The sequence below is a fragment of the Eurosta solidaginis genome, chromosome 3 (assembly GCF_040869045.1).
Source record: "Eurosta solidaginis isolate ZX-2024a chromosome 3, ASM4086904v1, whole genome shotgun sequence".
Taxonomy (NCBI): domain Eukaryota; kingdom Metazoa; phylum Arthropoda; class Insecta; order Diptera; family Tephritidae; genus Eurosta; species Eurosta solidaginis.
This window is the reverse complement of record NC_090321.1, coordinates 151141906-151158010: the sequence shown is the minus strand read 5'-3', so window position 1 is coordinate 151158010 and position 16105 is coordinate 151141906.

Below are 16105 nucleotides of genomic sequence, written 5' to 3'. Positions count from 1 at the left end.
GCTACTCCCTTTTAAAACCATCATTAATACTTTTAATTTGATACCCATATCGTACAAACACATTCTAGAGTCACCCTAGGTCCACCCTTATTGCGATATCTTGAAAAGGCGTCCACCTATAGAACTAAGGCCCACTAAGTTTTAAATAATCATTAACACCTTTCATTTGATACACATGTCATACAAACATATTCAAGGGTTACCCTATGTTCATTTTGCTAAATGGTGATTTTCCCTTATTTTGTCTCCAAAGCTCTCAGCTGAGCATGTAATGTTCGGTTACACCCGAACTTAGCCTTCCTTACTTGTCATGTTAGGATTTTTATGGCCAAATGTGAGTAAAATAAAAAAATGTACCAAAATAGAATATTTAGGTTTTTTGTCATAAAAATGTATGTGTTTAATTCGAAATTTTAATAAATTCCTCAATTTTAATAAATTCCTTTTCTCTGGACTGGAAAGAATACTTAAAAGAGAATTCTGTTATGTGTTTCGCGCCACATATAAGACCCTTTCTTTTTCCTTCTCACATAATTTTTAATTCAAGAATTTATTTTTATTTATAATTAATGTGTTATTATTTTATTATCTTTGATTAGCTTATCAGCACAACTGTATACGCGGAAACTGTATATTAGATGAAGTAGATTCTCGCACAAAAATGTAATTTTTTTGAGAATGGATATGTATTCTATTATACGTATACACAATTAATAAAGAAAAAAAAAAAAGAAAACAAATTTTTTTTTTGTGGATGAAAAACTTCACAGAAGTTGAAACTGTGCAAATGACCCCACTTTATAGTTTTTCAAAACGAAAAAATAAAACGTCAAATAAGACTACAGTGGAGACAGTGCAGGTTAAAATATGAGATTTAATAAATATATCAGTTAAAGCTCTATGCTATAAAGTTTCTTTATCCTTTTTATTAATTTTTAATTCTTTAAAAAAAACTCGATAAATGTGAACGAGTAAATACATGTTTAAGGCCCACTTGCAGAACGGCGTCCGCCGTGGTGTGGTGGTAGCGTGCTCCGCCTGCCAAACCGAAGATCCTACGTTCACGTCCCGGACAAAGGAACATGAAAATTTTAGAAATAATTTTTTCAATTAGAAGTCATTCCTCGACAGTGATTTGGCAAGCGCATCGAGTGTATTTCTGCCATGAAAAGATTCTCAGTGAAAACTAATCCGCCTTGCGGATGCCGTTCGGAGTCGACATAAAACACGTAAGTCACGTCCCGCCAATTGCAGAAAAAAAATAAATAAAAAGAAGCTCGGCCTAAAATATCTTCGGAGGTTATCGTGCCTTACACCTATTTAACCTGACATCAGGGGTTAAACTCATATATTTTTGACAATTTTTTTCAAATAAATCTGAATTAAAAAGTTAACTTGCCGTTCTGCAAGTGGGGTTTATAATTATTCTATTTGTTTCAGTTTTGGTAAAATTAGAAAATTAAATTGGAAATCTAAAATTAAACTCCCTTGGTGTGACAAAAGGGCGCCAGTTGTCAAAGCGAAGAAGCGACTGGCATGATTGCAAACTGTAGTATATTTTTGGCAATACTAAAAAAACAAGTAAGAAAAGAACTGTCTTCGGCTGTGCCGAAGAGTTCATACCTTTCATGAATGGGGCTGAACAATAATCTTATGCCGTTCGTAATATCCGAATAATCGGATTTATAAGATAAGAAAAATATAGTGAACAGATCTACATACCTAAACGATTTTTAAGATAAATGAAGGGCTCAGAACCAAAAGGATCTTAGTGAATTTTTTTTTAAAATTGAGTTATACACATATTTGTATATTTAATATAGTGTCTATTGAAGAATTCATGAGCTTAACATCGGCTTATAATAACAGAATTTCAATTATTATGTTTTCTAAGAGAAACTGAAAAGAAAGAAACATTTACTGGCATATTGCAATGGACCCATTTCGAAAACCGCCAACGTAATCATCATCAGGCAATTTTGTAATGTTATCAAATGTTTCACCGGGATTCGAACCGTGAATCGCATGGTGGAACTGCAGTAGCCTTTAACTACTAGGCCATCCTGCTAGTATTTGTTTTCATGCTTAATTCAGTTTTTCTCATTTCTCCACTAACAACACAATTGAGACATTTGGTCTCTATATTGATTTGTGTGCCATGTAGATTTGTTTTTTTGTAAAGTTCTTCTTCGTTGCGAATGAGAAGCTTTGTAAAAATTGGCTCAGTTGTACATATTTACGTATGTTTGTTTAATGGCGTGTTCAGTTTATACTTATATTTAAGAATTCATGAGCTTAACACCGGTTTATAATAATTGAATTTCAATTATTATGTTTTCTAAGAGAAACTGAAAAGAAAGAAACATTTACTGGCATATTGCGATGGACCCATTTCGAAAACCGCCAACGTAATCATCATCAGGCAATTTTGTAATGTTATCAAAGGTTTCACCGGGATTCGAACCGTGAATCACATGGTGAAACTGCAGTAGCCTTTAACCACTATGCCATCCTGCTGGTATTTGTTTTCATGCTTAATTCAGTTTTTCTCATTTCTACACTAACAACACAATTGAGACATTTTGTCTCTATATTGAATTGTGTGCCATGTAGATTTGTTTTTTTTTGTAAAGTCGTTCTTCGTTCCGAATGAGAAGCTTTGTAAACTCGGGCTCAGTTGTACATATTTATGTATGTTTGTTTAATGGTGTGTTCAGTTTATACTTATATTTAAGAATTCATGAGCTTAACACCGGCTTATAATAATTGACTTTCAATTATAATGTTTTCTAAGAGAAACTGAAAAGAAAGAAACATTTACTGGCATATTGCGATGGACCCATTTCGAAAACCGCCAACGTAATCATCATCAGGCAATTTTGTAATGTTATAAAAGGTTTCACCGGGATTCGAACCGTGAATCACATGGTGAAACTGCAGTAGCCTTTAACCACTAGGCCATTCTGCTGGTATTTGTTTTCATGCTTAATTCGGTTTTTCTCATTTCTACACTAACAACACAATTGAGACATTTTCTCTCTATATTGATTTGTGTGCCATGTAGATTCGTTTTTTTTTGTAAAGTTCTTTCTTTGCAGTTTCTCTTAGAAAACATAATAATTGAAATTCAATTATTATAAGCCGGTGTTAAGCTCATGAATTCTTAAATATAAGTATAAACTGAACACACCATTAAACAAACATACATAAATATGTACAACTGAGCCCAAGTTTACAAAGCTTCTCATTCGCAACGAAGAAGAATTTTACAAAAAAACAAATCTACATGGCACACAAATCAATAAAGAGACGAAATGTCTCAATTGTGTTGTTAGTGTAGAAATGAGAAAAACTGAATTAAGCATGAAAACAAATACCAGCAGGATGGCCTAGTGGTTAAAAGCTACAGCAGTTTCACCATGTGATTCACGGTTCGAATCCCGGCGAAACCTTTGATAACGAAGAAGAACTTTACAAAAAAACAAATACCAGCAGGATGGCCTAGTAGTTAAAGGCTACAGCAGTTTCACCATGTGATCCACGGTTCGAATCCCGGTGAAACCTTTGATAACATTACAAAATTGCTTGATGATGATTACGTTGGCGGTTTTCGAAATGGGTCCATCGCAATATGCCAGTAAATGTTTCTTTCTTATCAGTTTCTCTTAAAAAACATAATAATTGAAATTTAATTATTATAAGCCGGTGTTTAGCTCATGAATTCTTAAATATAAGTATAAACTGAAAACACCATTAAACAAACATACATAAATATGTACAACTGAGAACTTTACAAAAGAAAAAAATCTACATGGCACACAAATCAATATAGAGACAAAATTTCTCAATTGTGTTGTTTGTGTAGAAATGAGAAAAGCTGAATTAAGCATGAAAACAAATACCAGCAGGATGGCCTAGTGGTTAAAGGCTACTGCAGTTTCACCATGTTATTCACGGTTCGAATCCTGGTGAAACCTTTGATAACATTACAAAATTGCCTGATGATGATTACTTTGGCGGTTTTCGAAATGGGTCCATCGCAATATGCCAGTAAAGGTTTCTTTCTTTTCAGTTTCTCTTAGAAAACATAATAATTGAAATTCAATTATTATAAGCCGGTGTTAAGCTCATGAATTCTTAAATATAAGTATAAACTGAACACACCATTAAACAAACATACATAAATATGTACAACTGAGCCCGAGTTTACAAAGCTTCTCATTCGCAACGAAGAAGAACTTTACAAAAAAACAAGTAAGGAAGGCTAAGTTCGGGTGTAACCGAACATTACATACTCAGTTGAGAGCTATGGAGACAAAATAAGGAAAATCACCATGTAGGAAAATGAACCTAGGGTAACCCTGGAATGTGGTTGTATGACATGTGTATCAAATGGAAGGTATTAAAGAGTATTTTAAGAGAGAGTAGGCCATAGTTCTATGGATGGATGCCATTTAGGGATATCGCCATAAAGGTGGACCAGGGCTGACTCTAGAATTTGTTTGTACGATATGGGTATCAAATGAAAGGTGGTAATGAGTATTTTAAAAGGAAATTGGCTTTAGTTCTATAGGTGAACGCCTTTTCGAGAAGTCGCCATAAAGGTGGACCAGGGGTGACTCTAGAATATGTTTGTACGATATGGGTATCAAATGAAAGCTGTTAATGAGTATTTTGAAAAGCAGTGATCCTTAGTTCCATAGGTGGACGCCGTTTCGAGATATCGCCATAAAGGTGGACCAGGGGTGTCTCTAGAATGTGCTTGTACGATATGGAAATCAAATGAAAGGTGTTACTGAGCATTTTAAGAGGGAGTGGGCCTTAGGTCTATCGGTGGACGCCTTTTCGAGATATCGCCATTAAGGTGGCCCAGGGGTGACTCTAGAATGTGTTTGTACGATATGGGTATCAAATGAAAGGTGGTAATGAGTATTTTAAAAGGAAATTGGCTTTAGTTCTATAGGTGAACGCCTTTTCGAGAAGTCGCCATAAAGGTGGACCAGGGGTGACTCTAGAATATGTTTGTACGATATGGGTATCAAATGAAAGCTGTTAATGAGTATTTTGAAAAGCAGTGATCCTTAGTTCCATAGGTGGACGCCGTTTCGAGATATCGCCATAAAGGTGGACCAGGGGTGTCTCTGGAATGTGCTTGTACGATATGGAAATCAAATGAAAGGTGTTACTGAGCATTTTAAGAGGGAGTGGGCATTAGGTCTATAGGTGGACGCCTTTTCGAGATATTGCCATTAGGGTGGGCCAGGGGTGACTCTAGAATGTTTGTACGATATGGGTATCAAACGAAAAGTGTTACTGAGAGGGAGTGGGCAATAGGTCTATAGGTGGACGCCTTTTCGAAATGTCGCCATTAGGGTGGGCCAGGGGTGACTCTAGAATGTGTTTGTATGATATGGGTATCAAATGAAAGATGGTAATGAGTATTTTAAAAGGGAGTAATCCTTAGTTCTATAGGTGGACGCCTTTTCGAGATATCGCCATAAAGGTGGACCAAGGGTGACTCTAGAATGTTTGTACGATATGTGTATCAAACGAAAGGTGTTACAGAGCATTTTAAGAGGGAGTGGGCATTAGGTCTATAAGTGGACGCCTTTTCGAGATATCGTCATTAGGGTGGGCCAGGGGTGACTCTAGAATGTGTTTGTACGATATGGGTATCAAACGAAAGGTGTTACTGAGCATTTTAAGAAGGAGTGGGCATTAGGTCTATAGGTGGACGTCTTTTCGAGATATCGCCATTAGGGTGGGCCAGGGGTGACTCTAGAATGTGTTTGTACGATATGGGTATCAAACGAAAGGTGTTACTGAGCATTTTAAGAGGGAGTGGGCATTAGGTCTATAGGTGGACGCCTTTTCGAGATATCGCCATTAGGGTGGGCCAGGGGTGACTCTAGAATGTGTTTGTACGATATGGGTATCAAATGAAAGGTGGTAATGAGTATTTTAAAAGGGAGTAATCCTTAGTTCTATATGTGGACGCCTTTTCGAGATATCGCCATAAAGGTGGACCAAGGGTGACTCTAGAATGTTTGTACGATATGGGTATCAAACGAAAGGTGTTACTGAGCATTTTAAGAGGGAGTGGGCATTAGGTCTATAGGTGGACGCCTTTTCGAGATATCGCCATTAGGGTGGGCCAGGGTGACTCTAGAATGTGTTTGTACGATATGGGTTTCAAATGAAAGGTGGTAATGAGTAATTTAAAAGGGAGTAATCCTTAGTTCTATAGGTGGAACCCTTTTGGAGATATCGCCATAAAGGTGGACCAAGGGTGACTCTAGAATGTTTGTACGATATGGGTATCAAACGAAAGGTGTTACTGAGCATTTTAAGAGGGAGTGGGTATTAGGTCTTTTCGAGATATCGCCATTAGGGTGGGCCAGGGGTGACTCTAGAATGTTTATACGATATGGGTATCAACGAAAGGTGTTACTGGGCTTTTAAGAGGGAGTGGGCATTAGGTCTATAGGTGGACGCCTTTTCGAGATATCGCCATTAGGGTGGGCCAGGGGTGACTCTAGAATGTGTTTGTACGATATGGATATCAAATTAAAGGTATTAATGAGGGTTTTAAAAGCGAGTGGCCCTTGTATATGTGAAGGTGTTCTCGCGATATCGACCAAAATGTGGACCAGGTGATCCAGAAAATCATCTGTCGGGTACTGCTAATTTATTTATATATGCAATACCACTAACAGTATTCCTGCCAAGATTCCAAGGGCTGTTGATTTCGCCTTGTAGAACTTTTTTAATTTTCTTCTACTTAATATGGTAGGTGTTCACACCCATTTTACAAAGTTTTTTCCAAAGTTATATTTTGCGTCAATAAACCAATCCAGTTACCATGTTTCATCCCTTTTTTCGTATTTGGTATAGAATTATAGCATTTTTTTCATTTTTCGTAATTTTCGATATCGATAAAGTGGGCGTGGTTATGGTCGGATTTCGGCCATTTTTTATACCAAGATAAAGTGAGTTCAGATAAGTAGGTGGGCTAAGCTTAGTAAAGATATATCGGTTTTTGCTCAAGTTATTGTGTTAACGGCCGAGCGGAAGGACAGACGGTGGACTGTGTATAAAAACTGGGCGTGGCTTCAACTGATTTCGCCTATTTTCACAGAGAGCAGTTACCGTCATAGAATCTATGTCCCTACCCAATTTGAGAAGGATTGGTAAATTTTTGTTCGACTTATAGCATTAAAAGTATTCTAGACAAACTAAATGAAAATGGGCGGAGCCACGCCCATTTTGAAATTTTCTTTTATTTTTGTATTTTGTTGCATCATATCATTATAGGAGTTGAATTTTGACTTATTTTACTTATATACAGTAAAGATATTAAATTTATTGTTAAAATTTGAATTTAAAAAATTTTTTTTTAAAAAGTGGGCGTGTTCTTTATCCAATTTTGCTAGTGTTTATTTAGCACATATATAGTAATAGTAGTAGCGTTCCTGCCAAATTTCATCATGATATCTTCAACGACTGCCAAATTACAGCTTGCAAAACTTTTAAATTACCTTCTTGTAAAAGTGGGCGGTGCCACGCCCATTGTCCAAAATCTTACTAATTTTCTATTCTGCGTCATAACGACAACCCGTCTGCCAAGTTTCATCGCTTTAACCGCCTTTGGCAATGAATTATCGCATTTTTTCGGTTTTTCGAAATTTTCGATATCGAAAAAGTGGGCGTGGTTATAGTCCGATATCGTTCATTTTAAATAGCGATCTGAGATGAGTGCCCAGGAATCTACATACCAAATTTCATTAAGATACCTCAAAATTTACTCAAGTTATCGTGTTAACGGGCGGACGGACGGACGGACGGACGGACATGGCTCAATCAAATTTTTTTTCGATCCTGATTATTTTGATATATGGAAGTCTATATCTATCTCGATTCCTTTATATATGTACAACCAACCGTTATCCAATCAAACTTAATATACTCTGTGAGCTCTGCTCAACTGAGTATAAAAAACAAATCTACATGGCACACAAATCAATATAGAGACAAAATGTCTCAATTGTGTTGTTAGTGTAGAAATGAGAAAAACTGAATTAGGCATGAAAACAAATACCAGCAGGATGGCCTAGTGGTTAAAGGCTACTGCAGTTTCACCATGTGATCCACGGTTCGAATCCCGGCGAAACCTTTGATAACATTACAAAATTGCTTGATGATGATTACGTTGGCGGTTTTCGAAATGGGTCCATCGCAATATGCCAGTAAATGTTTCTTTCTTTTCAGTTTCTCTTAGAAAACATAATAATTGAAATTCAATTATTATAAGCCGGTGTTAAGCTCATGAATTCTTAAATATAAGTATAAACTGAACACACCATTAAACAAACATACATAAATAGTGTCTATTTGTTGACAATGCGATCCAAGCCATTTTGGACATTTTAGTACCCATATATTTGCCAGGCCAAAAACGTACTAAATTTTATTGCATTAATGATTGGAGCCAAAAGAATCTAAGTGCGCTCCTCCAAGCAATAAAATTTAATTGCTCGGCCAAAAGAACATACAGAATTTTTTCAAGTATGCAGCTTTGTAGACCGTTTAATTTTAGTATAATAAAGTGCTAAACTTAAGTTCGTAGGAAGTCTCGCTGAATTGAAAGAGGTAAAGAAGCCTCTCCCCTCTGTCGTCTGTGCCGCAGACTTGGGTTCAATACTTGACTAATGTTAAAGCAGGCTGACATGTATGTTGTATATTTTCTGTAATTACTTAATATAATGTATGCCAAATTCGCGAAAATTTGTTATTTTGGCCGAGCACTCAACGTTCGAAATTTTATTGCAACAATTTTTGGAGCCAAAAGGGTGTATTTGCGCTTGGATCCAGAAAAAAAATTGCCAAAAATCAGCAAGACTTCCTACGAACTTAAGTTTAGCACTTTATTATACTAACATTAAACGGGCTACAAAACTGCATACTTGAAAAAATTCTGCATGTTCTTTTGGTCGAGCAATCAACGTTCGAAATTTTATTGCAACAATTTTTGGAGCCAAAAGGGTCTAAGTCCGCTTGGATCCAGAAAAAAAAATTGCCAAAAATTAGCGAGACTTCCTACGAACTTAAGTTTAGCACTTTATTATATTAAAATTAAACGGGCTACAAGACTGCATACTCGAAAAAATTCTACATGTTCTTTTGGCCGAGCAATCAACGTTAGAAATTTTATTGCAATAATTTTTGGAAATTTTTGCAATAATTTTTAGAAATTTACAGTTATTTTCCATCAGCAGTAAACATCCTTTAAATTAGTTGACTAACCTGCATTCATTTAGAAAGGAATCGTTTCAAACTCATTTACCCAGAATTTACAATAAGTAATTTACATTAACCTTAATTATCTCAATTCATCGTCGATGTTAATTAGATCCTTTTGATTCTAAGCCCTTCAAATATAAAATAAAAAATAGATAGGTACTTTGGGTGAGGATGCAAAGTTTCAGGTTTTTTGTGGTCTGCGTGTAAAAACTATGACTACGAATCACGTATTTCAACAATATATGACGTAAACGCAACTATTTGATGAAATTTGATGAATTTTGAAGCTACTAGGCGTAAAAAGGGGCAAAAATGACAGTTTATATGGGGTATATAATATATATACCACCGATCTCTATGATTTTTTCAGACAACAATATATGCTATATACGTAAGCATTTAGTAAAATTTGAAGCTTCTAGCTGTAAAAATGGCGCAGAAATTGCGCAAAGTTTCTTATCTCGGTTGTATGAGATATATACTATGTATACCACCGACCTCAATGAATTTTTCAGACATCAATATATGCTATACACGTTAGCATTTGGTGAAATTTGAAGCTTCTAGATGTTAAAGTGGGTCTGAAATTGCAAAAAAAAAAATATATATACTAAAAATATATAATATATATACCATCGGTCGTTTACTGCCACTTCTGGTGTACCCCAAGGAAGTGTGTTTGGTCCCTTATTATTTGTTATCTTTATTAATGACATACGTCATTGTTTCAGTTATGCTGAATTCTTATTGTTTGCTGATGACTTGAAAATTTTTGCATCAATCACGACTCAATCTGAGTCCAATATGCTCCAAGCTGATCTTGATAACGTAATGGACTGGTGTAAACGGAATCGTCTGCTTTTAAATATAAATAAATGTTTTAGTATTACCTTCGCTAAAACTCGAAATGTTCTTCCGGTTTCTTATCATATTGGGGACTCTACACTGAGGGTTGTTGATGAAATATCAGATCTTGGTGTAGTCTTTGATGCGAAGTTTCTATTTCACAGTCAGATTAATTATGTCATTGCGAAGTCTTATTCCACACTCGCGTTCATTCGCCGTTTCAGTATGGATTTTAGTGATCCTTATACTTTATAACTTTTATTAACAACCCTATTGCGGTCTAAACTAGAATATGCTGTTTTCATTTGTAGGCCGTACCATATAGACCGACTTGAGCGTACTCAAAAAATATTTTTGCGATTTGCCCTCCGGTCTTTGCGTTTTCAGGACCCTGTTCCAACATAAAGTTCTAGGTGTCTTTTAATTAACCTTAAATCTTTAGTGAGTAGAAGATCAATGCTTTCATTGACATTTTTATATGATATCAACAATGGGAAGGTTGACTCGCCCTATCTTTTAGAACGTATACGGTTCAATGTACCATCGCGAACCCTTCGATGTCACGATTTTTTCTGGATAGATAGATTTAGAACGACTTATGCTTCCAATTCTCCAATTGCTAGGGCAATGAGGTAGTTTAATTTGCTGTATTCTATAGATATTGATTTTGCATTAAATAAATTTAGGTTTAAACTGCTATTGAATGAAATAGTTTGAATATTATATATTTATTAGAAAGATATATTAGTAAATAGTCTGTAAGGAGGTTCTGATTGTCCTATACTATAATATGAATAAATAAATAAATAAATAAACAAGTAAGGAGGGCTAAGTTCGGGTGTAACCGAACATTACATACTCAGTTGAGAGCTATGGAGACAAAATAAGGAAAATCACCATGTAGGAAAATGAACCTAGGGTAACCCTGGAATGTGGTTGTATGACATGTGTATCAAATGGAAGGTATTAAAGAGTATTTTAAGAAAGAGAAGGCCATAGTTCTATGGATGGACGCCATTTAGGGATATCGCCATAAAGGTGGACCAGGGCTGACTCTAGAATTTGTTTGTACGATATGGGTATCAAATGAAAGGTGTTACTGGGCATTTTAAGAGAAAGCGGGCCTTAGGTAATGAGTATTTTAAAAGGGAATGGGCTTTAGTTCTATAGGTGAACGGCTTTCCGAGAACTCGCCATAAAGGTGGACCAGGGGTGACTCTAGAATATGTTTGTACGATATGGGTATCAAATGAAAGGTGTTAATGAGTATTTTCAAAGGGAGTGATCCTTAGTTCCATAGGTGGACGCCGTTTCGAGATATCGCCATAAAGGTGGGCCAGGTTTGACTCCAGAATGTGTTTGTACGATATGGGAATCAAATGAAAGGTGTTACTGAGCATTTTAAGAGGGAGTGGGCATTAGGTCTATAGGTGGACGCCTTTTCGAGATGTCGCCATTAGGGTGGGTCAGGGGTGACTCTAGAATGTTTGTACGATATGGGTATCAAACGAAAGGTGTTACTGAGCATTTTAAAAGGGAGTGGGCATTAGGTCTATAGGTGGACACCTTTTCGAAATATCGCCATTAGGGTGGGCCAGGGGTGACTCTAGAATGTGTTTTTACGATATGGGTATCAAATGAAAGGTGGTAATGAGCATTTTAGGAGGGAGTGGGCATTAGGTCTATGTGTGGACGCCCTTTCGAGATATCGCCATTAGGGTGGGCCAGGGGTGACTTTAGAATGTGTTTGTACGATATGGATATCATATTAAAGGTATTAATGAGGATTTTAAAAGCGAGTGGCCCTTAGATGTATATGTGAAGGCGTTTTCGCGATATCGACCAAAATGTGGACCAGGTGATCCAGAAAATCATCTGTCGGGTACTGCTAATTTATTTATATATGCAATACCACTAACAGTATTCCTGCCAAGATTCCAAACGCTGTTGATTTCGCCTTGTGGAACTTTTTCATTTTCTTCTACTTAATATGGTAGGTGTCACACCCATTTTACAAAGTTTTTTCCAAAGTTATATTTTGCGTTAATAAACCAATCCAATTACCATATTGCATCCCTTTTTTCGTATTTGGTATAGAATTATGGCATTTTTTCATTTTTCGTAATTTTCGATATCGATAAAGTGGGCGTGGTTATGGTCGGATTTCGGCCATTTTTTATCCCGAGATAAAGTGAGTTCAGATAAGTACGTGGACAAACTTTAGTAAAGATATATCGGTTTTTGCTCAAGTTATTGTGTTAACGGCCGAGGGGAAGGCCAGATGGTGGACTGTGTATAAAAACTGGGCGTGGCTTCCACCGATTTCGCCCATTTTCACAGAAAACAGTTACCGTCATAGAATCTATGCCCCTACCAAATTTAAGAAGGATTGGTAAATTTTTGTTCGACTTATGGCATTAAAAGTATTCTAGACAAACTAAATGAAAATGGGCGGAGCCACACCCATTTTGAAATTTTCTTTTATTTTTGTATTTTGTTGCATCATGTCATTACTGCAGTTGAGTTTTGACTTAATTTACTTATATACAGTAAAGATATTAAATTTTTTGTTAAAATTTGAATTTAAAAAAAATTTTTTTTAAAAAGTGGGCGTGTTCTCCATCCAATTTTGCTAATTTTTATTTAGCACATATATAGTAATAGTAGTAATGTTCCTGCGAAATTTCATCATGATATCTTCAACGACTGCCAAATTACAGCTTGCAAAACTTTTAAATTACCTTCTTGTAAAAGTGGGCGGCGCCACGCCCATTGTCCAAAATCTTACTAATTTTCTATTCTGCGTCATAACGTCAACCCATCTACCAAGTTTGATCGCTTTATCCGCCTGTGGCAATGAATTATCGCATTTTTTCGGTTTTTCGAAATTTTCGATATCGAAAAAATGAGCGTGGTTATAGTCCGATATCGTTCATTTTAAATAGCGATCTGAGACGAGTGCCCAGGAATCTACATACCAAATTTCATCAAGATACCTCAAAATTTACTCAAGTTATCGTGTTAAAGGACAGACGGACGGACGGACGGACGGACATGGCTCAATCAAATTTTTTTTCGATACTGATGATTGTGATATATGGAAGTCTATATCTATCTCGATTCCTTTATACCTGTACAACCAACCGTTATCCAATCAAAGTTAATATACTCTGTGAGCTCTGCTCAACTGAGTATAATAAATAAATATATATATTATATATATCACCGAACTCTATGATTTTTTGAAACAACAATATATACTATACCCATAAACAATCGGCGAAATTTGAAGTTTATAGGTGTTAAAATGGGGTAGACATTGCGAAAAGTTTCTTATCTGAACAATCGGTTGTATGAGATATATACTATATATACAACCGATCTCTATGACCACAATATATGCTATATACGTAAGCATTCGGTGAAATTCGAAGCTTCTAGCTGTTAAAATGGGGCTGAAATTGCGAAAATATATATAATAATATATATTTTATATATACCACCATATATATACTATATATATCACCATATATATACTATATATATCACCGATCTTTATGATTTTTTCAGAGAACAATATATGCTACATACGTAAGCATTCGTTGAAATTTGAAGCCTCTAGCTCTTAAAATAGGGCAGTAATTACGAAAAGTTTCTTATCTGAACAATCGGTTGTGGAGGATATGTACTATATATAGGACCGATCTCATCAAATTTTTCAGACAAGAATATATGCAATATACGAAAGTATATGGTGAAGTTTGAAGCTTCAATTTATTAAATTGAGGAAGATATGACAAAGCGCCTCTTTTTTTTCTGAAAAATCGGTTTTATGGAGGGTATATGCTATAGTGGCCCGATCCGGCCGGTTCCGACAAATGTCTAATCGGACACCCAAATACACTCGCTCACAAAATTTTATCAAGATAGCCCAAAAATTGAGGGACTAGTTTGCATACAAACAGACAGACGGACAGACGGACTTGGCTAAATCAACTCAGCTCTTCATCCTGATTATTTCGGTATACTTAATGGTGGGTCTATCTATTTTCCTTTAAGGACTTACAATTTTGGGTTTCGTGACGAAATTAATGTACCATTTCGTTTTCATGAAAGTTATAAAAATAGGTAGGTACTTTGTGTGAGGATGCAAAGCTTCACGTTTTTGTGGTCTGAATGTAAAAACTATGACTACGAATCACGTATTTCAAAAATATATGACGTAAACGTAAATATTTGATGAAATTTGATGAATTGTGAAGCTTCTAGCCGTAAAAAAGGGGCCAAAATGACAGTTTATATGAAGTATATAATATATATATCACCGATCTCTATGATTTTACCAGACAACAATATATGCTATATACGTAAGCATTTGGTGAAATTTGAAGCTTCTAGCTGTTTAAACGGGGCAGAAATTGCGCAAAGTTTCTTATCTTAACAATCAGTTGTATGAGATGTATACTATATATACCACCGATCTCAATGATTTTTTCAGACATCAATATATGCTATACACGTAGGCATTTGGTGAAATTTGAAGCTTTTAGCTGTTAAAATGGGGCCGAAATCGCAAAAAAATATATATATACTATATATATACTATATATACCATCATATATATTATATATATATCTCCGATCTCTATGATTTTTTGACATACCAATATATACTATACTAGCGGATCCCGTTGCACTTCGTAGCAACCAACCAAAAAAAGAAATGAAAGATTATACATTTTTTTTATGAAATGAATGCATTGTATACAATGCATGATATACAATATTTTTAGTTTGCCCATTGGAAGCGAGTGAACAAAGTAATTTACAATAAACAAAAAATCCAGCATTATCAGTGATTTGCACCAGATGGCGCAACACTGAATAAATATAGTTGGTAAAAAGGAAGTAGCAAATTTGCCAGTCAAACAAACCACCACTGTATAGCTAAATGGTTAGCACAGCATGCCTAAATCGTACTGATGATGAAGGCGTAGCACCCTTCGAAATGGATCTATCTGCGCAGCTATGGCAGGTTGTCTGAAAAATTTTCTACATACTATTCCAAAAAAAAAAAACAAAATACAATTTTTCAAATTTAGAAAAATTAAAAAAATAACAATAATTATGATTAGAAAAAAATTATTGTTCTGGCCTTGAGCTCGAATCGAACCTTGAATCATTGGAAGCGAGCACAAACAAACAATTTGGAGTTCCAACTCTTGAGCAGGCGACGTATAGCTGTCCATGTGAAAAGCACGGCTTCTCCAAATTTAATCCGCATATTTGAAGCGTTTGTCCTTGTGTCTTATTGATGGACATGACAAATGATAGACGCACTGGGAATTGCAAACGCTTAAATTGAAATGACATGTCTGTTGGAGTCAGTGGAATACGTGTTATGAGTACAATTTCATTTTTCGCTGTTCCGGTCAATATTGTCGCTTCAATTAAATTCGGCATCAATTTTTTTACTACTACTCTTGTGCCATTGCACAGTTTTTAAATTCCGCAGTAAAATAATTGATGAGCCAACCTTTAAATTCAAGTAATGCGGTGGCATACCAGGTGGTTCCAATGAATTCAAAAATTCAATTGGATAATTCACTGCATCATCTGCATTCATTGCGCTATCAACAGATTTATATGATGTCACTGCACCTGGCAATTTTTCTTGAATCTGATAATTGATTGCATTGACGTGTAAATTTTTTGGTGCCAGTACGTATTGCGCGTTCTCTCAACTAATTGTGATTCCTGTAATTTTGCACAATATTTGGAAACACACTTTCAATCAACTCTTCTGTTGATTGGAGAATGGTACAGAAATTGTTCGGCAATGTAATCAATCCATTTGTTTTATCGACTCGAACTTTTCCATTGCCAATATCTAACAATTGCTTCGAGAACAGATCTGCAGATTGATCGTTGTGGAATTGAACGCGCATATTTATGTTCAA